Here is a 27536-nt window from a genome sequence, read left to right on the forward strand (position 1 = left end):
TACAAATTACAAAAGTACAAGACGCAAAACGCAAAGTACAAGATATATATATATATATATATATATATATATATATATATATATATATATATATATATATATATATATATATATATATATATATATATATATATATATATACGCAAGGACGTTCGAAAATCCGAAACCGGGACCAAAGTCAACTCTCAACGCTCGACGCAACGGACTAAAAATTACAAGTCAACTATGCACATAAATATAATATAATATTTAAATAATAATTATAATTATTTATATATTATATTTATTTATAAAAACCGTCGGCATACAAAGAAACAAAGTCTTGTGAGCTGGAAAAAGTGGCCATGCGATCGCATGGCCTGGAAGGTAAAAAGCCATGCGATCGCATGGCAGTAGGTGACAGCCCACACTTCTATAAATTCGCGGTTTTTGCTCATCATATATCATCTTTTTCTCTTCTCATTCATCAACGTATATATTTTTTAATTTTAATTTTAATTTCTAATAATAAGGGTATGTTAGCAAATGTTGTAAGGGTGTAAGTCAAAATTCTGTCCGTGTAATGCTACGCTATTTTTAATCACTGTAAGTTATGGTTAATGTTATTTTTAAATTAATGTCTCGTAGCTAAGTTATTATTATGCTTACTTAATGCCGAAGTAATCATGATGTTGGGCTGAATATTAAAATTGGGTAATTGGGCTTTGTACCATAATTGGGGTTTGGATAAAAGAACGACAATTGTGGAAATTAGACTATGGGCTATTAATGGGTTTTATATTAACTAAACGATACCTCGTTAAATTAATATATAGACTTATAATTTAACGTATTTATATATAACCACATACGCTTGACTGGGTACGGTGGGCGGGATATCTATAAATACCAATAATTGTTCATTTTACCGGACACGGAACTGGATTAATAGTTAATAGACTTGTTGAAACAGGGGTGGATTACATTCAAGGGTAATTGGTATAATTGTTAACAAAGTAGTAAAACCTTGGTTTACACGCAGTCGATAACCTGGTGTATTCATTAAACAACGTATTAAAACCTTGTTACAATTTGAATCCCCAATTAGTTGGAATATTTGACTTCGGGAATAAGAATAATTTGACGAAGACTTTCGCACTTTATATTTATGACTGATGGACTATTATGGACAAATCCGTATGGACATATCGAATAATCTAGGATAAAGGACAATTAACCCATGGGAATAAACTAAAAACAACACGTCAAACATCATGATTACGGAAGTTTAAATAAGCATAATTCCTTTATTTCATATTTAATTTCCTTTATTTTATATTTAATTGCACTTTTAATTATCGCACTTTTATTTATTGTCATTGTGTTTAATTGCACTTTTAATTATCGTACTCTTTAATTGTCATACTTTTTATTTATCGCATTTTTATTTATCGCAATTTCATTATCGTTATTTACTTTACGCTTTAAATTAAGTTGTATTTATTTTTAGTATTTTACATTCGGTTTTAATTGCAACTAAAGTTTTAAAATCGACAAACCAGTCATTAAACGGTAAAAACCCCCTTTTATAATAATAATACTACTTATATATTTTTGTATTTTTACAATTATAAGTTAAAAATATAGCGTTAAGCTTGTTTAATTTTCCCTGTGGAACGAACCGGACTTACTAAAAACTACACTACTGTACGATTAGGTACACTGCCTATAAGTGTTGTAGCAAGGTTTAGGTATATCCATTCTATAAATAAATAAATATCTTGTGTAAAATTGTATCGTATTTAATAGTATTTCGCAATAAAAATTAATACTATTTCCTAGTACACCTCGCACACATCAAGTATATTTGGCGCCGCTGCCGGGGACACATAAATGCCGAAAGCGCAACGCTAAATATATAAAAAAAAGGATTTTTATTAATTTTTAGTTTACTTTTATAAAAATACGCTTTTGCAAAAATACGTTTTAAAAATACAAAAATATAAAAAGAAAAACAAAATTTAAATATTTTTAAGAGATTGTTAAATATATAAGTTTTATAAAGTTTCTTTATTTTTATTTTAGTTTGTAAAAATTTAAGTTTTATATAAATATTTTGTATAAATATAAAACAGAAAAAAATAAAAAATAATAATAAACACTCGAGGCCCGTACTGTAGCAGCCCAGATGTGGCCCAAAACCCTAGCCCATGCGATCGCATGAGCCCGAAGGCAAATTTTCATGCGATCGCATTAGGGGTTCTGACACGCCCTAATTGATTCTCGTACAACAATCATTACGGAGTATAATTATTAATTATTATTAATTATAACCCTAATTAGGGTTTAGATTATTTAATTATTTAGTTTAGTTTTTATTTAATTTGTTTTATTTAGTTTAATTAGTTTTAATAAATTATAAAATTAATAGTTTTATAAAATAAATAATATAAAAATAATATTTTTATAAAAATTGTACTTTTTACAACTTTAAGTATATTTTTATATTTTGTTCATTTTTAGCGTAATATTTGTATTTTTCGTTCGTATTTAGTTTTAAGACATAGTTTTTGCCATAGTTATTTTTATTTTTAGATTTTTAGGCTTTGCCGTAAAATCTCTTAAGTGCTTTTTCTTTAGATTAAGATTTCGGTGCTCTAGAATTTTGCGACGCCATTTTTTATATTTTAGTACCTTTTTAAGTTATTGCCGTTTTGGATATAGAATTCCTTTAAGCTTTAATACCTTTAGACGTAACTTTTAATTCTTAGTTTTTAGTTCCTTTTTACGTTTCGACGCGCTACTTTCTTATTTTATTTTTCGACTTTTTATTTTTCGACGTTTTTTAACGCACTCTTTTTCTTTCTTAATTCTCGACATTCTAGTTTTTAGGACACAGAATTTTCTATTTCTTCTCTAAAATTTCTTTATATTTCAACGAAAAATTATTTTAAGTGGTTAAATTGATAGACATCCATTTTCTGGTTCGTAGTAATAGTTGAATTTGTACGTGGACCGGGTTATTGGAGCCAAACAGTACTCAATTATATTGAGACCAAACGAATCCTGCCCCTCTGCTGCATCTTTTGGCTATTCGAAACGTGGGCAAAATCAGAAAAGTCTATTAATTGGATAACTTATATAATTTTTCTTTCTTTTTAAAAACTAATAGGATATTCAGTGAATGCACCGAGCAAAACGTTCACCACCTTTTGTACGTTCACCACCTTTTGTACGTTCACCACCTGTAAATCGATCAAGACATCTAGTAAATATTGTCGCCGTTGATTTTTCTTTAGAATCGTCATCTAGTCGACCAAGTACTCCAATTCAAATTTTCGATAATCCATTTTTTGAACCCGACCTCACAATTGAGAATCCGGAGAATATTCAGGGACAATTCATATATCCTGAACCATTAATCTTTCCTCCGAAACCACCAATCATTCAAACAGAGATTGTTGAGGAACCAACCATTAAATCAGAATCCTCTAGTGATTCAGATTCAACAAATTCAATTATGGAAAATCTGGAACCTCTAAGTATGGAAGACCAAATGAGATCTAAACGCACTGGTCAAGGTCACGCAATTACTCAACCTGACATTAATGCGCCAGATTATGAAATCAAAGGACAAATCCTACACATGGTAACTAATCAATGCCAATTTAGTGGTGCGCCAAAGGAAGATCCAAATGAACATTTTCGTACTTTTAATAGGATCTGTACACTATTTAAAATCCGAGAAGTGGAGGATGAACAGATATATCTTATGTTATTTCCCTGGACTTTAAAGGGAGAAGCCAAAGATTGGTTAGAATCGTTACCTGAAGGGGCGATTGATACATGGGACGTTTTAGTTGAAAATTTTCTTAAACAATTCTTTCCGGCATCTAAAGCCGTGAGACTTCAAGGAGAAATTGTTACGTTCACACAAAAGCCAAATGAAACTTTATATGAAGCGTGGACAAGATTTGGAAAGTTATTAAGAGGATGTCCGCAACATGGTTTAGACACCTGTCAAATAGTACAAATATTCTACCAAGGATGCGACATCACTACACGAAAAGACATCGATATAGCAGCTGGTGGTTCCATTATGAAGAAAACCGCAACTGATGCTTACAAAATTATTGATAACACTGCTTCCCACTCACATGAGTGGCACCAAGAAAAAGATATCGTTAGATCATCTAAAGCAGCTAGAGCTGATTCTAGTCATGACTTTGATTCCATTTCCGCAAAGATAGATGTTGTCAAGAGACGAATGGAAAAGATGACTAAAGATATTCACTCAATACGAATTAGTTGTGAGCAGTGTGGAGTACCACATTTGACAGAAGATTGTCTCAGTATTGAACTAACAATGGAACAAAGAGAGAATATTTCATACATAAACCAAAGGCCTGGAAATAATTATCAGAATAATTATCAACCGCCAAGACCAATCTACAATCAAAACCAGAATTATAACCGAAATGTTCCATACAACAACCAACAAGGTCCTAGCAATCAACAAGTATCCAACAATACTTACAATCAGCAAAGACCTAATTTTCAAAATAAACCACCACAAACCGATGATAAAAAGCCAAATTTAGAAGATATGATGTCGAAGCTAGTTGAATCTCAAACACAGTTTTTCACATCTCTGAAACAAACCAATGAACAAAATGCTCAAGCATTTAGAAATCAACAAGCTTCTATTCAAAATTTGGAACAAGAAGTGAGCAACCTAGCAAGGTTGATATGTGAAAGAAAACTGGGAAGTCTACCTAGTGATACAAATGCTAACCCCAGGAATGAAACAGCTAAAGCCATTACCACAAGAAGTGGTATTACACTTAAACCACCTGAAATACCTGTAATTTCTAATGAAGCTATTCCTACTCCACAAGAACCACAGTCTGAGCAAGATAAGGAAAAAGAACCGGTAGTTGAAAAGGTTAATGAAGATAACACAGTTAAGGCTAAACCTTATGTTAAACCATACCAACCACCACTTCCTTACCCGAGTAAAATGAGAAAAGAGAGACTTGAAGTCGAGCAATCCAAATTCTTGTATATATTTAAACAAATAAATGTCAATCTTCCTTTCATTGATGTGATTTCAGGAATGCCTAGATATGCTAAATTTCTGAAAGATCTAATCACAAATAGAAAGAAAATGGAAGAACTCTCGGCTGTTACAATGAATGTTAATTGTTCTGCAGTGCTGTAGAATAAGATACCAGAAAAATTATCAGATCCAGGAAGTTTCACAATTCCATGTTTTCTGGGTAGTCTTAGTTCAATAGAAGCATTGGCAGACTTAGGTGCTAGTATAAATCTAATGCCGTATTCAATATACACTAAAATAGACCTTGGAGAATTGAAACCAACACGAATAAGCATACAAGTAGCCGATCGATCAGTAAAATATCCTAGAGGGATAATGGAAAACATGCTAGTTAAAGTTGGTACTTTAGTATTTCTAGTAGATTTTGTTATTCTGGACATGGAAGAAGATTCTCGAGTTCCTCTCATATTAGGAAGACCATTCTTAAACACGGCTAAAGCAATAATAGACGTGTTCGGGTAGAAACTGACCCTAAGTATAGAGGACGAGAGTGTTACCTTTTCTGTTGATAGAGCCATGCAACAACCACAATCTGCAGATGATACATGTTATTATATTCAAACTATAGATTCACTTGCAGAATTGTTAGAAGAATTTCTAGAATTACAAGGAACCGGAGAATGTTCTTTAGGAGAAGGTACTGAACTAATTGATGAAACTGAAATGTTAGCTACACTTATGGCTAATGGATATGAACCAACAATAGAAGCAATTCAAATGCTAAAAGAAGAAGACAGATATCGATATAAATCATCGATAGAAGAACCACCGACATTAGAGTTAAAGCCACATCCAAACCATTTGGAATATGCTTATTTACATGGTGAGTCTAAATTACCTGTAATAATATCGTCTTCTCTTACTGAAAATGAAAAATCTCAACTCATTTCTGTGCTAAAAGCTCATAAACCAGCTATTGCATGGAAGATTCATGATATTAAAGGAATAAGTCCTTCGTATTGCACACATAAAATCCTTATGGAAGAAGGTCATAAAACATATGTGCAACGCCAAAGAAGACTAAATCCTAATATGCAAGATGTTGTTAAGAAAGAAATTATTAAACTGCTTGATGCATATTTAATTTATCCAATCTCTGATAGTCCATGGGTAAGCCCAGTTCAATGCGTACCTAATAAGGGTGGCATGACTGTCATCACAAATGAGAAAAATGAGCTTATTCCTACTAGGACTGTAACAGGATGGCGTGTTTGTATTGATTATAGAAAATTAAATGACGCCACCAGAAAAGATCACTTTCCCTTACCTTTTATTGATCAAATGTTGGAAAGATTAGCCGGAAATAGTTACTATTGTTTTCTTGATGGTTTTTCCGGATATTTTCAAATTCCAATAGCACCCGAGGACCAAGAGAAAACCACATTCACATGCCCTTATGGTACTTTTGCTTACAAACGCATGCCATTTGGACTTTGCAACGCCCCTGCAACCTTTCAAAGGTGCATGATGGCAATTTTTCGTGACATGATAGAAGAATGCATGGAAGTTTTCATGGATGACTTTTCAGTCTTCGGTGATACTTTTGAAACATGTCTAGTTAATCTTGAACGAATGCTTATTAGATGCGAACAATCAAATCTAGTTCTTAATTGGGAGAAATGCCATTTCATGGTTAAAGAAGGCATCGTTCTTGGTCATAAAATTTCAAAGGAAGGAATTGAAGTGGATAGAGCTAAAGTAGAGGTAATTGCTAAACTTCCACATCCTACCAATGTTAGAGGAGTTAGGAGTTTTCTAGGGCATGCCGGTTTTTACCGACGTTTCATAAAAGATTTTTCTAAAATTGCCACTCCTATGAATAAACTCCTAGAAAAGGATGCTCCATTCATCTTTTCAGATGAATGCATCAAATCTTTTAATATTCTTAAAGAGAAACTCACTAATGCACTGATCATGATAACTCCAAATTGGAATCTACCGTTTGAACTTATGTGCGATGCAAGTGATTTTGCAATGGAAGCCGTTTTAGGACAAAGGATTGAAAAACGATTTCAACCTATTTATTATGCTAGTAAGACGTTACAAGGAGCACAAACGAATTATACAACTACTGAAAAAAACTCCTTGCTATTGTCTTTGCTTTTGACAAATTTCGTTCATATCTCGTTCTAGCAAAAACGGTGGTCTATACCGACCATTCTGCTCTTAGATACCTATTTTCGAAACAAGATGCCAAACCACGATTAATCCGTTGGATCTTACTCTTACAAGAGTTCGATATTGAAATCCGAGATAAAAAGAGAGCAGAAAATCTCGCCGCTGATAATCTTTCTCGTCTTAAAAATACCGAATTAGAAGTTCTAAATGAATCGGCTATAAAAGACAACTTTCCTGATGAATATCTATTGAAGATAGATTATAATGAAATTCCATGGTTTGCAGACTATGCAAACTACTTAGTATGTAGATTCCTTGAAAAAGGATTATCGTACCAAAAACGAAAGAAATTCTTTAGTGATATAAAACACTATTTCTGGGAAGATCCACATTTGTTTAAAAGTTATCCCGATGGAATAATACGCCGATGTGTATTCGGAGATGAAGCTAGTCAAATCTTAAACCATTGTCACACAGGACCAACAGGAGGGCATTATGGGCCTCAGCTCACAACAAGAAAATTTTACGATGCTGGATTCTATTGGCTTACAATTTTCAAAGACGCACACCTTCTTTGCAAATCCTGTGATGCTTGTCAAAGGGCCGGAAAAATAAGTCAACGTGATGAAATGCCACAAAATGTCATTCAAGTATGTGAAGTATTTGACATTTGGGGTATTGACTTTATGGGTCCATTTCCAAAATCTCATAATAATCTTTACATTCTCGTTGCCATTGATTATGTATCTAAATAGGCGGAAGCACAAGCTCTCCCGACTAATGATGCACGAGTTGTAGTCAACTTTTTAAAACGTCTTTTTGCAGGGTTTGGAACACCGAAAGCTTTAATAAGTGATCGGGGTACTCATTTTTGTAATAATCAACTTGAGAAAGTTCTCAAAAGATATGGAGTAACTCATAAAATCTCCACCGCTTATCATCCACAAACAAGTGGACAAGTTGAAAATACCAACCGAGCTTTAAAATGTATTCTAGAGAAAACCGTAGGATCAAATCCGAAGGAATGGTCCATGAAATTGAAGGATGCACTCTGGGCTTTTAGAACAGCCTACAAAACTCCAATTGGAACCACACCTTTTAAACTCGTTTACGGAAAAGCATGTCATCTTCCAGTGGAAATTGAACACAAAGCATTTTGGGCTTTGAAGACATGTAATCTTGATTTACATGAAGCTGGACGTCTACGGTTAAGTCAATTAAATGAATTAGAAGAATTAAGACATGAAGCATGTAGTGACCCGAACTTTTCCATGTTTATATATATTAATTGAGATTGATGTTTACATGATTAAATGTTTCCAACATGTTAAGCAATCAAACTTGTTAAGACTTGATTAATTGAAATAGGTTTCATATAGACAATTGACCACCCAAGTTGACCGGTGATTCACGAACGTTAAAACTTGTAAAAAAAAAAAACTATATGATGACATATATATGGTTATATATATAGTTAACATGATATTATGATAAGTAAACATATCATTAATTATATTAACAATGAACTACATATGTAAAAACAAGACTACTAACTTAATGATTTTGAAACGAGACATATATGTAACGTTTATCGTTGTAACGACATTTAATGTATATATATCATATTAAGAGATATTCGTACATCATAATATCATGATAATATAATAATTTAAAATCTCTTTTGATATTATAAACATTGGGTTAACAACATTTAACAAGATCGTTAACCTAAAGGTTTCAAAACAACACTTACATGTAACGACTAACGATGACTTAACGACTCAGTTAAAATGTATATACATGTAGTGTTTTAATATGTATTTATACACTTTTGAAAGACTTCAATACACTTATCAAAATACTTCTACTTAACAAAAATGCTTACAATTACATTCTCGTTCAGTTTCATCAACAATTCTACTCGTATGCACCCGTATTCGTACTCGTACAATACACAGCTTTTAGATGTATGTACTATTGGTATATACACTCCAATGATCAGCTCTTAGCAGCCCATGTGAGTCACCTAACACATGTGGGAACCATCATTTGGCAACTAGCATGAAATATCTCATAAGATTACAAAAATATGAGTAATCATTCATGACTTATTTACATGAAAACAAAATTACATATCCTTTATATCTAATCCATACACCAACGACCAAAAACACCTACAAACACTTTCATTCTTCAATTTTCTTCATCTAATTGAACTCTCTCAAGTTCTATCTTCAAGTTCTAAGTGTTCTTCATAAATTCCAAAAGTTCTAGTTTCATAAAATCAAGAATACTTTCAAGTTTGCTAGCTCACTTCCAATCTTGTAAGGTGATCATCCAACCTCAAGAAATCTTTGTTTCTTACAGTAGGTTATCATTCTAATACAAGGTAATAATCATATTCAAACTTTGGTTCAATTTCTATAACTATAACAATCTTATTTCAAGTGATGATCTTACTTGAACTTGTTTTCGTGTCATGATTTTGCTTCAAGAACTTTGAGCCATCCAAGGATCCATTGAAGCTAGATCCATTTTTCTCTTTTCCGGTAGGTTCATCCAAGGAACTTAAGGTAGTAATGATGTTCATAACATCATTCGATTCATACATATAAAGCTATCTTATTCGAAGGTTTAAACTTGTAATCACTAGAACATAGTTTAGTTAATTCTAAACTTGTTCGCAAACAAAAGTTAATCCTTCTAACTTGACTTTTAAAATCAACTAAACACATGTTCTATATCTATATGATATGCTAACTTAATGATTTAAAACCTGGAAACACGAAAAACACCGTAAAACCGGATTTACGCCGTCGTAGTAACACCGCGGGCTGTTTTGGGTTAGTTAATTAAAAACTATGATAAACTTTGATTTAAAAGTTGTTATTCTGAGAAAATGATTTTTATTATGAACATGAAACTATATCCAAAAATTATGGTTAAACTCAAAGTGGAAGTATGTTTTCTAAAATGGTCATCTAGACGTCGTTCTTTCGACTGAAATGACTACCTTTACAAAAACGACTTGTAACTTATTTTTCCGACTAGAAACCTATACTTTTTTGGTTTAGATTCATAAAATAGAGTTCAATATGAAACCATAGCAATTTGATTCACTCAAAACGGATTTAAAATGAAGAAGTTATGGGTAAAACAAGATTGGATAATTTTTCTCATTTTAGCTACGTGAAAATTGGTAACAAATCTATTCCAACCATAACTTAATCAACTTGTATTATATATTATGTAATCTTGAGATACCATAGACACGTATACAATGTTTCGACCTATCATGTCGACACATCTATATATATTTCGGAACAACCATAGACACTCTATATGTGAATGTTGGAGTTAGCTATACAGGGTTGAGGTTGATTCCAAAATATATATAGTTTGAGTTGTGATCAATACTGAGATACGTATACACTGGGTCGTGGATTGATTCAAGATAATATTTATCGATTTATTTCTGTACATCTAACTGTGGACAACTAGTTGTAGGTTACTAACGAGGACAGCTGACTTAATAAACTTAAAACATCAAAATATATTAAAAGTGTTGTAAATATATTTTGAACATACTTTGATATATATGTATATATTGTTATAGGTTCGTGAATCAACCAGTGGCCAAGTCTTACTTCCCGACGAAGTAAAAATCTGTGAAAGTGAGTTATAGTCCCACTTTTAAAATCTAATATTTTTGGGATGAGAATACATGCAGGTTTTATAAATGATTTACAAAATAGACACAAGTACGTGAAACTACATTCTATGGTTGAATTATCGAAATCGAATATGCCCCTTTTTATTAAGTCTGGTAATCTAAGAATTAGGGAACAGACACCCTAATTGACGCGAATCCTAAAGATAGATCTATTGGGCCTAACAAACCCCATCCAAAGTACCGGATGCTTTAGTACTTCGAAATTTATATCATATCCGAAGGGTGTCCCGGAATGATGGGGATATTCTTATATATGCATCTTGTTATTGTCGGTTACCAGGTGTTCACCATATGAATGATTTTTATCTCTATGTATGGGATGTGTATTGAAATATGAAATCTTGTGGTCTATTGTTACGATTTGATATATATAGGTTAAACCTATAACTCACCAACATTTTTTGTTGACGTTTTAAGCATGTTTATTCTCAGGTGATTATTAAGAGCTTCCGCTGTCGCATACTTAAATAAGGACAAGATTTGGAGTCCATGCTTGTATGATATTGTGTAAAAACTGCATTCAAGAAACTTATTTTGTTGTAACATATTTGTATTGTAAACCATTATGTAATGGTCGTGTGTAAACAGGATATTTTAGATTATCATTATTTGATAATCTACGTAAAGCTTTTTAAACCTTTATTGATGAAATAAAGGTTAAGGTTTGTTTAAAAATGAATGCAGTCTTTGAAAAACGTCTCATATAGAGGTCAAAACCTCGCAACGAAATCAATTAATATGGAACGTTTTTAATCAATAAGAACGGGACATTTCAGTTGGTATCCGAGCGTTGGTCTTAGAGAACCAGAAAATTTGCATTAGTGTGTCTTATCGAGTTTGTTAGGATGCATTAGTGAGTCTGGACTTCGACCGTGTTTTCTTTAAAAATGATTGCTTAACATTTTTGTTGGAAACTATATATTTTTAACATATGAATATTATGTGATATATTAATCTCTTAACGTGTTTGATATTATGTGATAGATGTCTACCTCTAGAACAAGTCCCATTGACTCACCTAATAATAATGAAGAGTCAAATGTAAATTGGAATGATTTGTGGACTGATTCACAAGTTCCCGAAGAGGAACCGGAAGAAGAGTCGGAACCGGAAGAAGAGTCGGAACCGGAAGAAGAATCGGAACCGGAAGAAGAATCGGAACCGGATGAAGAAATAGAACCGGTGGGGGAAATAATAAAACGGTTAAGTAAAAGAAAATCCTCAACCAACCGACCAAAGTTAATTATGGTCAATGGTGTTTCCGCCAAGGAAGCAAAATATTGGGAGGATTACCAATTCTCCGATGAATCGGATTCCGACGAGAATTCCGATGATGTTATAGAAATTACCCCAACTGAATTTAAAAAGGCAAAAGAAAATAATAAGGGAAAGGGCATAAAAATAGAGAAATCTAATTCCAACCCCGATGAACTTTATATGTATCATCAACCCCCGAAGTCCTTAAGTTGTAACAATGACCCGGGAACCTCTAAACCACCAGGTTTTTCTAAACCAATGTGGACAACGACGGCTCGTATTAGGGGAACATCATATATCCCTAGAAACTTGGCAAAACGAACCAAAACCGAAGAAGAAGAAACGAGCGAGTCGGAATAAGATAGTTGTATTCGTGTGGTGTAATATATGGAATATAGTGTTCTTATGCTTTATGATATATGTAAAAATTGCTTGTATTAATAAGTATTTTTTTTATGAATCTAACTCTTGTCTATTTTACAGTTTAAAAACACAAAATGGATAGACAACCCAATATTTTAAGAGACCTACCCGGAGACATGATTGATGAAATCTTGTCTAGAGTCGGCCAGAATTCTTCGGCACAACTATTTAAGGCGAGATCAGTTTGTAAGACATTCGAAGAACGTTCCAAGAATGTCTTGGTTTATAAGAGACTTTCGTTTGAAAGATGGGGGATATCACACTGGGAAACCCATAAGTTACGATGTGTTTACTTTGACGCATATATTGCGGGGAACCCAAATGCTATTTTACGCAACGGGTTAAGAAATTATTTTGACTCAATATATCCGAATATTGGACTTCGTGATTTAGAAAAAGCGGCTAACATGCAACATAAAGAAGCATGTTATGCTTACGGATTAGTAATGTTCGCTTCTCACCAAAGTGAGAACAAGAACATCGGGCTACAACTATTAAACAAAACATTTCCACAAGTGACGGAGTCGGTAATTGGGGTAAGAAATGAGGTTTTTAGATTATTACGGGACTGTTGGACATTACGTAACCCTCGTCCCTTTGATGACGTTACAACACGCTGTCTTATCAACGGCCATAACGGTTATGTTGCACAAGACCAAGGATGGGAAGTAGTCCTAGTAAAACCAGAATGCATGACTTGTTTCTGGACGTATGAATTACGTGTCTTTATTGCCTTTGCTGAACGACTTGTGTACTAGCTAGAATTGTCTTCACAACTATCTTGTATCAAAGTTATTGTGTGCTATATTTCATGCTTTATGTAAAATAAGCGGTATTGTAAGTTTGTAAAATATTGTATAAAAGTTTGAACGCGAAATATTATTATAATCAGTTTTTCATATAGAATTGTAGTAGTTGAATTGTATATTAGCTACTAAGTATGAACTTAACGGGTAGGTACTACCCGAATTTAAACTTATAAAACGCTAATATGAAGAAAAAGCTTTTATAAATGAGTTCATATTATGCTACGAAATACTATTAACTACTCTTAATATTCTGTATGATTAACTTGTTCCATTTAACTATTTTGAAGGAAATGGCACCGACTACTCGACACACCGTGAATATGAATGAAGAGGAATTCCGTACTTTTCTAGCTTCAAACATAGCCGCAGTACAGGCTGCGCTACATACCAACAATAACCTTGGATCTAGCAGTACAGGAAATCGTGTAGGATGCACCTACAAAGAATTCACTGCCTGCAAACCTTTGGAATTTGATGGAACCGAAGGACCGATCGGATTGAAACGGTGGACCGAGAAGGTTGAATCGGTGTTTGCCATAAGTAAGTGTACTGAAGAGGACAAAGTGAAGTACGCTACGCATACCTTCACAGGTTCTGCGTTAACATGGTGGAATACCTATCTAGAGCAAGTGGGACAAGATGATGCGTACGCACTACCGTGGTCAGCATTCAAGCACTTGATGAACGAGAAGTACCGTCCCAGAACCGAGGTCAATAAGCTCAAGACAGAACTTAGAGGGTTACGAACCCAAGGATTTGATATTACCACGTACGAAAGACGATTCACAGAATTGTGCCTATTGTGTCCGGGAGCATTCGAAGATGAGGAAGAGAAGATCGACGCGTTTGTGAAAGGATTACCGGAAAGAATCCAAGAAGATATAAGTTCACACGAGCCCGCCTCCATACAACAGGCATGTAGAATGGCTCACAAACTAGTGAACCAGATTGAAGAAAGAATTAAAGAACAGACTGCTGAAGAGGCCAATGTGAAGCAAGTCAAAAGAAAGTGGGAGGAAAACGGTGATAAGAATCACCAATACAACAACAACAGCAATTACAACAATAATCGCAACAATTATCCCAACAATCGCAACATCAATCGCAACTACAACAAACGGCCCAACAACAACAATCAGAAGCAACTATGCCAAAGGTGTGAAAAGAATCACTCGGGGTTCTGCACCAAATTTTGCAACAAGTGTAAAAGAAATGGTCATAGCGCGGCGAAGTGTGAGGTCTACGGACCAGGGGTTAATAGAACGAAAGGAACAAATGGTGTCGGAACGAGTAATGGCGGAGCAAGTAGTGTCGGAGCAAGTTATGCCAATGTAGTTTGTTATAAATGTGGAAAACCAGGCCACATTATTAGAAATTGCCCGAACCAGGAGAACACGAATGGACAAGGCCGTGGAAGAGTTTTCAATATTAATGCGGTAGAGGCACAGGAAGACCCGGAGCTTGTTACGGGTACGTTTCTTATTGACAATAAATCTGCTTACGTTTTATTTGATTCGGGTGCGGATAGAAGCTATATGAGTAGAGATTTTTGTGCTAAATTAAGTTGTCCATTGACGCCTTTGGATAGTAAATTTTTACTCGAATTAGCAAATGGTAAATTAATTTCAGCAGATAATATATGTCGGAATCGAGAAATTAAACTGGTTAGCGAAACATTTAAGATTGATTTGATACCAGTAGAGTTAGGGAGTTTTGATGTGATAATCGGTATGGACTGGTTGAAAGAAGTGAAAGCGGAGATCGTTTGTTACAAAAATGCAATTCGCATTATACGAGAAAAAGGAAAACCCTTAATGGTGTACGGAGAAAAGGGCAACACGAAGCTACATCTTATTAGTAATTTGAAGGCACAAAAACTAATAAGAAAAGGTTGCTATGCTGTTCTAGCACACGTCGAGAAAGTACAAACTGAAGAAAAGAGCATCAATGATGTTCCCATTGCAAAAGAATTTCCCGATGTATTTCCGAAAGAATTACCGGGATTACCCCCACATCGATCCGTTGAATTTCAAATAGATCTTGTACCAGGAGCTGCACCAATAGCTCGTGCTCCTTACAGACTCGCACCCAGCGAGATGAAGGAACTGCAAAGCCAATTACAAGAACTTTTAGAGCGTGGTTTCATTCGACCAAGCACATCACCGTGGGGAGCTCCTGTTTTGTTTGTCAAGAAGAAAGATGGTACATTCAGGTTGTGTATCGACTACCGAGAGTTGAACAAACTTACCATCAAGAACCGCTACCCACTACCGAGAATCGACGACTTATTTGATCAACTACAAGGCTCGTCTGTTTATTCAAAGATTGACTTACGTTCCGGGTATCATCAAATGCGGGTGAAAGAAGATGATATTCCAAAGACTGCTTTCAGAACACGTTACGGTCATTACGAGTTTATGGTCATGCCGTTTGGTTTAACTAATGCACCAGCTGTGTTCATGGACCTTATGAACCGAGTGTGTGGACCATACCTTGACAAGTTTGTCATTGTTTTCATTGATGACATACTTATTTACTCAAAGAATGACCAAGAACACGGTGAACATTTGAGAAAGGTGTTAGAAGTATTGAGGAAGGAAGAATTGTACGCTAAGTTTTCAAAGTGTGCATTTTGGTTGGAAGAAGTTCAATTCCTCGGTCACATAGTGAACAAAGAAGGTATTAAGGTGGATCCGGCAAAGATAGAAACTGTTGAAAAGTGGGAAACCCCGAAAACTCCGAAACACATACGCCAGTTTTTAGGACTAGCTGGTTACTACAGAAGGTTCATCCAAGACTTTTCCAGAATAGCAAAACCCTTGACTGCATTAACGCATAAAGGGAAGAAATTTGAATGGAATGATGAACAAGAGAAAGCGTTTCAGTTATTGAAGAAAAAGCTAACTACGGCACCTATATTGTCATTGCCTGAAGGGAATGATGATTTTGTGATTTATTGTGACGCATCAAAGCAAGGTCTCGGTTGTGTATTAATGCAACGAACGAAGGTGATTGCTTATGCGTCTAGACAATTGAAGATTCACGAACAAAATTATACGACGCATGATTTGGAATTAGGCGCGGTTGTTTTTGCATTAAAGACTTGGAGGCACTACTTATATGGGGTCAAAAGTATTATATATACCGACCACAAAAGTCTTCAACACATATTTAATCAGAAACAACTGAATATGAGGCAGCGTAGGTGGATTGAATTATTGAATGATTACGATTTTGAGATTCGTTACCACCCGGGGAAGGCAAATGTGGTAGCCGATGCCTTGAGCAGGAAGGATAGAGAACCCATTCGAGTAAAATCTATGAATATAATGATTCATAATAACATTACTACTCAAATAAAGGAGGCGCAACAAGGAGTTTTAAAAGAGGGAAATTTAAAGGATGAAATACCCAAAGGATCGGAGAAGCATCTTAATATTCGGGAAGACGGAACCCGGTATAGGGCTGAAAGGATTTGGGTACCAAAATTTGGAGATATGAGAGAAATGGTACTTAGAGAAGCTCATAAAACCAGATACTCAATACATCCTGGAACGGGGAAGATGTACAAGGATCTCAAGAAACATTTTTGGTGGCCGGGTATGAAAGCCGATGTTGCTAAATACGTAGGAGAATGTTTGACGTGTTCTAAGGTCAAAGCTGAGCATCAGAAACCATCAGGTCTACTTCAACAACCCGAAATCCCGGAATGGAAATGGGAAAACATTACCATGGATTTCATCACTAAATTGCCAAGGACTGCAAGTGGTTTTGATACTATTTGGGTAATAGTTGATCGTCTCACCAAATCAGCACACTTCCTACCAATAAGAGAAGATGACAAGATGGAGAAGTTAGCACGACTGTATTTGAAGGAAGTCGTCTCCAGACATGGAATACCAATCTCTATTATCTCTGATAGGGATGGCAGATTTATTTCAAGATTCTGGCAGACATTACAGCAAGCATTAGGAACTCGTCTAGACATGAGTACTGCCTATCATCCACAAACTGATGGGCAGAGCGAAAGGACGATACAAACGCTTGAAGACATGCTACGAGCATGTGTTATTGATTTTGGAAACAGTTGGGATCGACATCTACCGTTAGCAGAATTTTCCTACAACAACAGCTACCATTCAAGCATTGAGATGGCGCCGTTTGAAGCACTTTATGGTAGAAAGTGCAGGTCTCCGATTTGTTGGAGTGAGGTGGGGGATAGACAGATTACGGGTCCGGAGATTATACAAGAAACTACCGAGAAGATCATCCAAATTCAACAACGGTTGAAAACCGCCCAAAGTCGACAAAAGAGCTACGCTGACATTAAAAGAAAAGATATAGAATTTGAAATTGGAGAGATGGTCATGCTTAAAGTTTCACCTTGGAAAGGCGTTGTTCGATTTGGTAAACGAGGGAAATTAAATCCAAGGTATATTGGACCATTCAAGATTATTGATCGTGTCGGACCAGTAGCTTACCGACTTGAGTTACCTCAACAACTCGCGGCTGTACATAACACTTTCCACGTCTCGAATTTGAAGAAATGTTTTGCTAAAGAAGATCTCACTATTCCGTTAGATGAAATCCAAATCAACGAAAAACTCCAATTCATCGAAGAACCCGTCGAAATAATGGATCGTGAGGTTAAAAGACTTAAGCAAAACAAGATACCAATTGTTAAGGTTCGATGGAATGCTCGTAGAGGACCCGAGTTCACCTGGGAGCGTGAAGATCAGATGAAGAAGAAATACCCGCATCTATTTCCAGAAGATTCGTCAACACCTTCAACAGCTTAAAATTTCGGGACGAAATTTATTTAACGGGTAGGTACTGTAGTGACCCGAACTTTTCCATGTTTATATATATTAATTGAGATTGATGTTTACATGATTAAATGTTTCCAACATGTTAAGCAATCAAACTTGTTAAGACTTGATTAATTGAAATAGGTTTCATATAGACAATTGACCACCCAAGTTGACCGGTGATTCACGAACGTTAAAACTTGTAAAAAAAAAAAACTATATGATGACATATATATGGTTATATATATAGTTAACATGATATTATGATAAGTAAACATATCATTAATTATATTAACAATGAACTACATATGTAAAAACAAGACTACTAACTTAATGATTTTGAAACGAGACATATATGTAACGTTTATCGTTGTAACGACATTTAATGTATATATATCATATTAAGAGATATTCGTACATCATAATATCATGATAATATAATAATTTAAAATCTCTTTTGATATTATAAACATTGGGTTAACAACATTTAACAAGATCGTTAACCTAAAGGTTTCAAAACAACACTTACATGTAACGACTAACGATGACTTAACGACTCAGTTAAAATGTATATACATGTAGTGTTTTAATATGTATTTATACACTTTTGAAAGACTTCAATACACTTATCAAAATACTTCTACTTAACAAAAATGCTTACAATTACATTCTCGTTCAGTTTCATCAACAATTCTACTCGTATGCACCCGTATTCGTACTCGTACAATACACAGCTTTTAGATGTATGTACTATTGGTATATACACTCCAATGATCAGCTCTTAGCAGCCCATGTGAGTCACCTAACACATGTGGGAACCATCATTTGGCAACTAGCATGAAATATCTCATAAGATTACAAAAATATGAGTAATCATTCATGACTTATTTACATGAAAACAAAATTACATATCCTTTATATCTAATCCATACACCAACGACCAAAAACACCTACAAACACTTTCATTCTTCAATTTTCTTCATCTAATTGAACTCTCTCAAGTTCTATCTTCAAGTTCTAAGTGTTCTTCATAAATTCCAAAAGTTCTAGTTTCATAAAATCAAGAATACTTTCAAGTTTGCTAGCTCACTTCCAATCTTGTAAGGTGATCATCCAACCTCAAGAAATCTTTGTTTCTTACAGTAGGTTATCATTCTAATACAAGGTAATAATCATATTCAAACTTTGGTTCAATTTCTATAACTATAACAATCTTATTTCAAGTGATGATCTTACTTGAACTTGTTTTCGTGTCATGATTTTGCTTCAAGAACTTTGAGCCATCCAAGGATCCATTGAAGCTAGATCCATTTTTCTCTTTTCCGGTAGGTTCATCCAAGGAACTTAAGGTAGTAATGATGTTCATAACATCATTCGATTCATACATATAAAGCTATCTTATTCGAAGGTTTAAACTTGTAATCACTAGAACATAGTTTAGTTAATTCTAAACTTGTTCGCAAACAAAAGTTAATCCTTCTAACTTGACTTTTAAAATCAACTAAACACATGTTCTATATCTATATGATATGCTAACTTAATGATTTAAAACCTGGAAACACGAAAAACACCGTAAAACCGGATTTACGCCGTCGTAGTAACACCGCGGGCTGTTTTGGGTTAGTTAATTAAAAACTATGATAAACTTTGATTTAAAAGTTGTTATTCTGAGAAAATGATTTTTATTATGAACATGAAACTATATCCAAAAATTATGGTTAAACTCAAAGTGGAAGTATGTTTTCTAAAATGGTCATCTAGACGTCGTTCTTTCGACTGAAATGACTACCTTTACAAAAATGACTTGTAACTTATTTTTCCGACTAGAAACCTATACTTTTTTGGTTTAGATTCATAAAATAGAGTTCAATATGAAACCATAGCAATTTGATTCACTCAAAACGGATTTAAAATGAAGAAGTTATGGGTAAAACAAGATTGGATAATTTTTCTCATTTTAGCTACGTGAAAATTGGTAACAAATCTATTCCAACCATAACTTAATCAACTTGTATTATATATTATGTAATCTTGAGATACCATAGACACGTATACAATGTTTCGACCTATCATGTCGACACATCTATATATATTTCGGAACAACCATAGACACTCTATATGTGAATGTTGGAGTTAGCTATACAGGGTTGAGGTTGATTCCAAAATATATATAGTTTGAGTTGTGATCAATACTGAGATACGTATACACTGGGTCGTGGATTGATTCAAGATAATATTTATCGATTTATTTCTGTACATCTAACTGTGGACAACTAGTTGTAGGTTACTAACGAGGACAGCTGACTTAATAAACTTAAAACATCAAAATATATTAAAAGTGTTGTAAATATATTTTGAACATACTTTGATATATATGTATATATTGTTATAGGTTCGTGAATCAACCAGTGGCCAAGTCTTACTTCCCGACGAAGTAAAAATCTGTGAAAGTGAGTTATAGTCCCACTTTTAAAATCTAATATTTTTGGGATGAGAATACATGCAGGTTTTATAAATGATTTACAAAATAGACACAAGTACGTGAAACTACATTCTATGGTTGAATTATCGAAATCGAATATGCCCCTTTTTATTAAGTCTGGTAATCTAAGAATTAGGGAACAGACACCCTAATTGACGCGAATCCTAAAGATAGATCTATTGGGCCTAACAAACCCCATCCAAAGTACCGGATGCTTTAGTACTTCGAAATTTATATCATATCCGAAGGGTGTCCCGGAATGATGGGGATATTCTTATATATGCATCTTGTTATTGTCGGTTACCAGGTGTTCACCATATGAATGATTTTTATCTCTATGTATGGGATGTGTATTGAAATATGAAATCTTGTGGTCTATTGTTACGATTTGATATATATAGGTTAAACCTATAACTCACCAACATTTTTTGTTGACGTTTTAAGCATGTTTATTCTCAGGTGATTATTAAGAGCTTCCGCTGTCGCATACTTAAATAAGGACAAGATTTGGAGTCCATGCTTGTATGATATTGTGTAAAAACTGCATTCAAGAAACTTATTTTGTTGTAACATATTTGTATTGTAAACCATTATGTAATGGTCGTGTGTAAACAGGATATTTTAGATTATCATTATTTGATAATCTACGTAAAGCTTTTTAAACCTTTATTGATGAAATAAAGGTTAAGGTTTGTTTAAAAATGAATGCAGTCTTTGAAAAACGTCTCATATAGAGGTCAAAACCTCGCAACGAAATCAATTAATATGGAACGTTTTTAATCAATAAGAACGGGACATTTCAAAGCATACGAAAATTCGTTAATCTATAAGGAAAGAACAAAGAAATGGCATGATAAAAGAATCAGAAGTTCAAAAGAATTTAAAGAAGGAGACAGAGTTCTTCTTTTCAATTCACGATTCAAGCTATTTCCTGGAAAATTGAAATCAAGATGGTCGGGACCATTTATAGTCAAAAGAGTTTTCCCGTACGGAACAGTAGAGTTAATAAATTCAAATGGAATTGAATTTAAAGTAAATGGTCACAGAGTTAAACATTACATACATGGTCCGATGGAAGTTGACAACGAAGTTAATCACAATTTCAACACCACATCTAACTAAGTGTGGGGAGGTTCGAATATTTTTAGGGTAATATGTATTTCTGTTAGAGTTTGTGACGATCGCTCCAAATCCATATGGACAAACACGTCATTCATTGATTTCATTGCGAGGTATTTGACCTCTATATGATACGTTTTGTAAACATTGCATTCTTTTGAAAAGGCACACCATATATGAATATTTAAATTAAAGGTTTTCGACATCTGATGATTTCTACATATAGACAATCACCGTAAATAATAGTTTACAACAGTACTTCCGTTGACAATGAAGTCAAAATAAGATACATGGTGATGATTTGGTGAATGCAACGTTTTCTTGAAAAATATGCCATGTAAGACTCCATGCACATAGCTTGTCTATCATATAAGCAAACAGCGGAAGACTTCTAGGAAACCTGAGAATAAACATGCTAACAAGTGTCAACACAAAGGTTGGTGAGTTCATAGTTTTAGTGTTTCGTATAATCTGTATATAAAAGTGGATCACAAGATTTCAGTTGTTTCATCTAGAAACGTTTATCAAAATATTCTACGAAATTGAGCACCCTGGTAACTAAACTTAACGTATATATATTTTATACCCTTTGTATAATCATCTTAATAATACACGCAAACCAACGTGTACGCCTCTCAAATAGCATACGTCCGTTAAAAGGCTAGCGCTCTAGCTCGGACGGGGATATCAAGCCCTATGGATCCATATACTACTACTCGCGCCCACCAGTTCTTATAACTGGCAGTTACTAGTTACCAAAGCTAAGGGATTTTCGGTTCAAACTCAGTGTAGAATTAAGTATGTACTTGTATCCATTGCGTTTAAAATAAATTGCATGTATTCTCAGCCCAAAAATATAGATTGCAAAAGCAATTAAAAAGGGAGCAAATGAAACTTACGCATATAAATATTGTAAATCAGTTAATAAAGCATTTGTATGTATTCTCAGCCCAAAAATGTAGAGAGTAAAAAGGGATCATATGAAACTCACGCATATAAATATTGTAAATCAGTTAATAAAGCATTTGTATGTATTTTCAGCCCAAAAATGTAAAGAGTAAAAGGGATCATATGAAACTCACGCATATAAATATTGTATATCGGTTAACAAAGCATTTGCATGTATTCTCAGCCCAAAAATGTAGAGAGTAAAAGGGATCTTTATGAAACTCACGCATATAAATATTGTATATCGATTAACAAAGCATTTGCATGTATTCTCAGCCCAAAAATGTAGAGAGTAAAAGGGATCTTTATGAAACTCACCTTAGCAGCATATAAAGTTGTTCATCGTAATGTGACCGAAACTCGGATTATCAAATAATCGTAGATCTCAACATATCAATATTGAGATTCAATATTGTAGGAAAGTACGTAGACGTAACGGAGATGATAAACACTAGGTTTGATTCATAAATATATCCCCGAATATTACCCATAACCTCCTTGGCAATAACCCATAGTTTCCTTAGTTATAATCGGTTTGTAACCCAAATTAAAATACCCATGTATCACTTGTTACAGTACCATACTACTAATTTAAAATTTTAAGCTAGAAAATATACAGAGTGATTTATTTATGTGAGTGTGTGAGTGTTTTTTTTTAGTTCCTAATAAGTACTTTGTTCATATATATATATATGTAAAATAATAATATAATAATATAATATATAATATAATAATAATAAAAAGGTAAGCCGCCATCACTTTTTATGTAGACAAACTTTTTATGTCGACAAACATTACGCGTTTCGCGTAGATAGGTACGCTGTCCGTGTATGGTGTCTTCACGAAAGTTGTAGATTTTTGAGTTACGGACGTCTGGACACCAGAATCACCCTTTTTCGAGTCAGTATGATTTAGTTATGATTTTTCTCGTGCAAGTGCGCAGGTTTAGTGATTTCCATCATTTTAACTTGAAATCTTGAGATGAAATGTTGTAGTCTTTTAGTGCTCATTAGAAATCTTTATTTTATCTTTATTTTCATTTTCATATCATCGAAAATCCATAAAAATATTTTAACAATCAAATTCTATTATATCGAAAAACGTGTCCATACTAAATCGAATAACTATAGTTCTCTAAAACTAATTACATTCACATCTTTTTATCGAAGCGTTATAATAATTAAAAATCTATTATTTCGAAGAACGCTTTCATATATTTGACCTAAATCGAATAAATATAATTTAGTTTTCCAGAATTAGTTATATTCAAAATCATTCTTTAAAAGGTTTCATCTATGTCGTAAAAAGTTTTCAATATTAAGAAAACTAAATAATTAACTTTATCAAGAGACACGAGACAATCATTGTGTTGAAAGTTAATCTCTACTAACCTTTGTCCAGTAATCGTTAATTGACATATTTGTTCACTTTACCATTTATTTCGAATATCGTTAAAAAGAAAAGGTTTCCTACATCAAAGTGGACCTCTCAATAGAGACTCACGATCATACAATGTATCTGATAAATCAATCGTTTGATATTATCTTTTAATTCCGTTGATAATTATATTAAACCTATATCGAAACAAATACGTTCGTGTAAAGTATTATACGTCTAATACTTTGTTAACGTTTTCAAGTTATAATATATACACATATACATATATAATCATGTCCGTTCATATAATGGTTCGTGAATCATTGGAATTTGGTCGAGGTTAAATGAATGTATGAACATAGTTTAAAATTTTTGAGATTCAACTTAACAAACTTTGCTTATCGTGTCAGAATAATATAAAGATTAAAGTTTAAATTTGTTCGAAAATTTCCGGGTCATCACAGTACCTACCCGTTAAAGAAATTTCGTCCCGAAATTTGAGTGAGGTCATCATGGCTAACAATAAAAATGTTTTTATGACGAATATGAGTCGATAAATAAAGTTTTATCACCGTTGAATAATATGGATAAAACAATCCAATTACTCGAAGCGTATGAGGGAAGTTATTGTAATAAAGTGAAATAGAGAATAGAGATGCGTCTTATCTCTTGACGTAGTAACGATTGATTTCCGAAATTTAAGGAATAGAAAATCTTCATAATAAGATTTAATTCTTCGGAATTTAAGGAAATTAAGATTTCCTTTGATTAAATGCGTAATCTGCCTCGATTGCTATGTCTGATATTTCGCTATAAATTGACCTCTTCCGTTTCATTTATTTTCACCACTCTTATAATCTTCTTCCTTATTCAAACATCCCAATAGATTGTGAAAATGCTTAATCCAGTTCTGATTATTGATATTTTCCTGCCTATCGTATCCTTCATTCTTCTTTTACATCTGCCACCAGAGGAAGTTATTTTCTTCTACTATTACCTTGGGGTTATAGTGTTTTTCATTCTCCCGTGTCTTTATATTACTATACGCATTGATATACACGGTTTGTAATTTCGGGGTTGTTATCGGGCTTTATATTCTCCATTATATTTAGGAGCTTCATGCTTTCGTTTTCTCTTCCCGACCTTAAGTCAAGCGGATAATGGTCTAGAATTTGTAGGTATGAAGTTTCAGATGAACATAACTAATGTTCTAAGAAAGAAATGATAATAGTACAATCTGACTTGTCAAATTACCGGAATACCTCAAAAAAGACCGAATCATCAAGAAAAATATTTTCATGATATGTTTAGAGGTTAAATAGAATGAAAGAGTTATGTAACATGGATCATGATGAGGGTATGATCTGTGAACCTTTATCACGTTCCATTAGAAACTCAGCATGACTTACTGTAATATAATCACGTTGATCAAGTGTCATTATATTATACTAATTCATGCTTCAGTTCCCAACATTACTTCAAAACATTCATTTTTCGAATTTTTCAGATTTTAGAAACTAAAATAGTTTTTTTTATGATGTAAAAAAGATAGCGTGAATAGATAAATGATTTCAGATAAGAATAGTTATGAAAATATCTTCAGAAATATGGAGGATATTTATAATGGAAGATACGATGATATCTTAGAATTTCTAATATCAGAGGATGATGCGGAAAATCTGTCTGTGAAGGTTTAGAATAAGAAGTAAGGTTCTTACTAATGGTTTCAGCAGATACTGAATCATTTGGATTCTTTGAAGGTAGATTTCGTCTTTGTGATTTGTCCACAGCCTCCTTCATGGTCTGCTCAATCCGTTTTCCAGTTCCAAACCTTCTCTTTTTCTCAGCTTTACCACCATACTATTCTTTATCATCAAACTTTTGACTGTTAAGGTCATTTACAGTTTTTGCTGCTTCATCAACATTTTTCCAAAATTCGGAGAACTAGTTTCGTAGTTTGGGGTGTTTTTTTAGAAACTTCACATTCGAAGTATGTAAGTCCAGGAGGTAGACGTTATATGTACACATATAACTGTTGGCGTAGACGTGCTACAAGATTTCAAAATACTGATTGCTAATTCCCGATAGTTGGTATGTCAATTGCCGTTACAAGATGTGGATGAGTACATGATACGGTTTCAATGAGTATAAGGATTTTTCGGAAGGTCAAAGATCAATGAAGTTGTTGGTAAATTTACTGCTAATGTGGTGGAACATGAAAGATTCCCCAGTAACAAAAATGTATATACCAAGGTTATAATAAGGCTAATCTGAAAAGTAGAAGTTGACTGGTTAGAAGTGTGGTAAAACTGGATACTTTGAACAGGGATTGCAAGATTATTTTCGGTAATAACAATGCTAAAGGATCTTTCGCCGTTTTGAAGTCAAAGTATAGCTTTGAAAGATGTAGAGATCTAAGAATGATGTCACCCATTAAATCTTGGCTTGGATTCTGATCCGTCAATATCAGAATATGTAATTGAATTTGTATGGAAACGATTGTATATCGCTGTGAGCATAGTTAATAATTTTTGAATCAAAGTTGAAGAATGTACATTATAACATATTAATTGTGAACTTATATATTTCCCGAGTATTACCTACCCGTTAAAGATTTCACAACTAATACTTTGTACAAAAGAATTTTTATTACCGTTTTTATGAGAATATATGTATGTATATTTTCTTCAGATGTAATACAGATTTAATGAGTTAATATCATATTAAGCTCATTTGATTTTTGGCTGGAATTAGAAATGAATAATCTCTAAAATATTAAAGATTACTTAATCTTTGTGGAGTATTTCGCTAATGAAATCAATACTTCATTATTTATTCTTATTGATATTCCTTGGTGAAGGATGTTGATGCTCGTGAAATTCTTGTGAACCTTACAAGGCACATATGATATTTTCTGGATAGTTTCGAGTACATCGAAAATGAAAATGTAAAATCAATTATGTAATTGAATAATACACTTGGTTTATTATGAAATGAAATTCATTGGATTGAAACAGAGATTGTAGTTAACGACGGTTAAGTTGTTAAGGAAGGATGTATATCATTGCATATTAGTAATATGAACTAACCGGGTAGTACCTACCAGTTAAGATTCACACGTAATAGCTTAGTACGAAAAGATTTATTTTGATTTCAAAATTCATATATATTAAATATACATAAAATTTCTTCAGGGGAAATGAGTTAATACTTCATCGGTTATTGTTGCTGGTATTTCTTGGTAACTACGGTGCGTATGACGTTGATGCTCGTGGAACAGATTGTAAAGTTGAGGTTTGCAATACGGATGTTGTTGGTGGTGATAATGGTATTGTTGGTGTTGTTGTCGGTGGTACTGTTGATG

General features: G+C 33.7%; 1 non-coding gene across 1 annotated transcript; it reads right to left on the reverse strand.

Annotated features, from left to right (window-relative positions):
• Positions 1-3883: 3883 nt before the first annotated feature.
• LOC139865200 (small nucleolar RNA R71) lies at positions 3884-3990 on the reverse strand. The gene has a single exon (XR_011764719.1). It is a non-coding gene; the product is annotated as a small nucleolar RNA R71 (small nucleolar RNA).
• Positions 3991-27536: the final 23546 nt, after the last annotated feature.

The sequence above is a fragment of the Rutidosis leptorrhynchoides genome, chromosome 8, assembly GCF_046630445.1.
Source record: "Rutidosis leptorrhynchoides isolate AG116_Rl617_1_P2 chromosome 8, CSIRO_AGI_Rlap_v1, whole genome shotgun sequence".
Classification (NCBI taxonomy): domain Eukaryota; kingdom Viridiplantae; phylum Streptophyta; class Magnoliopsida; order Asterales; family Asteraceae; genus Rutidosis; species Rutidosis leptorrhynchoides.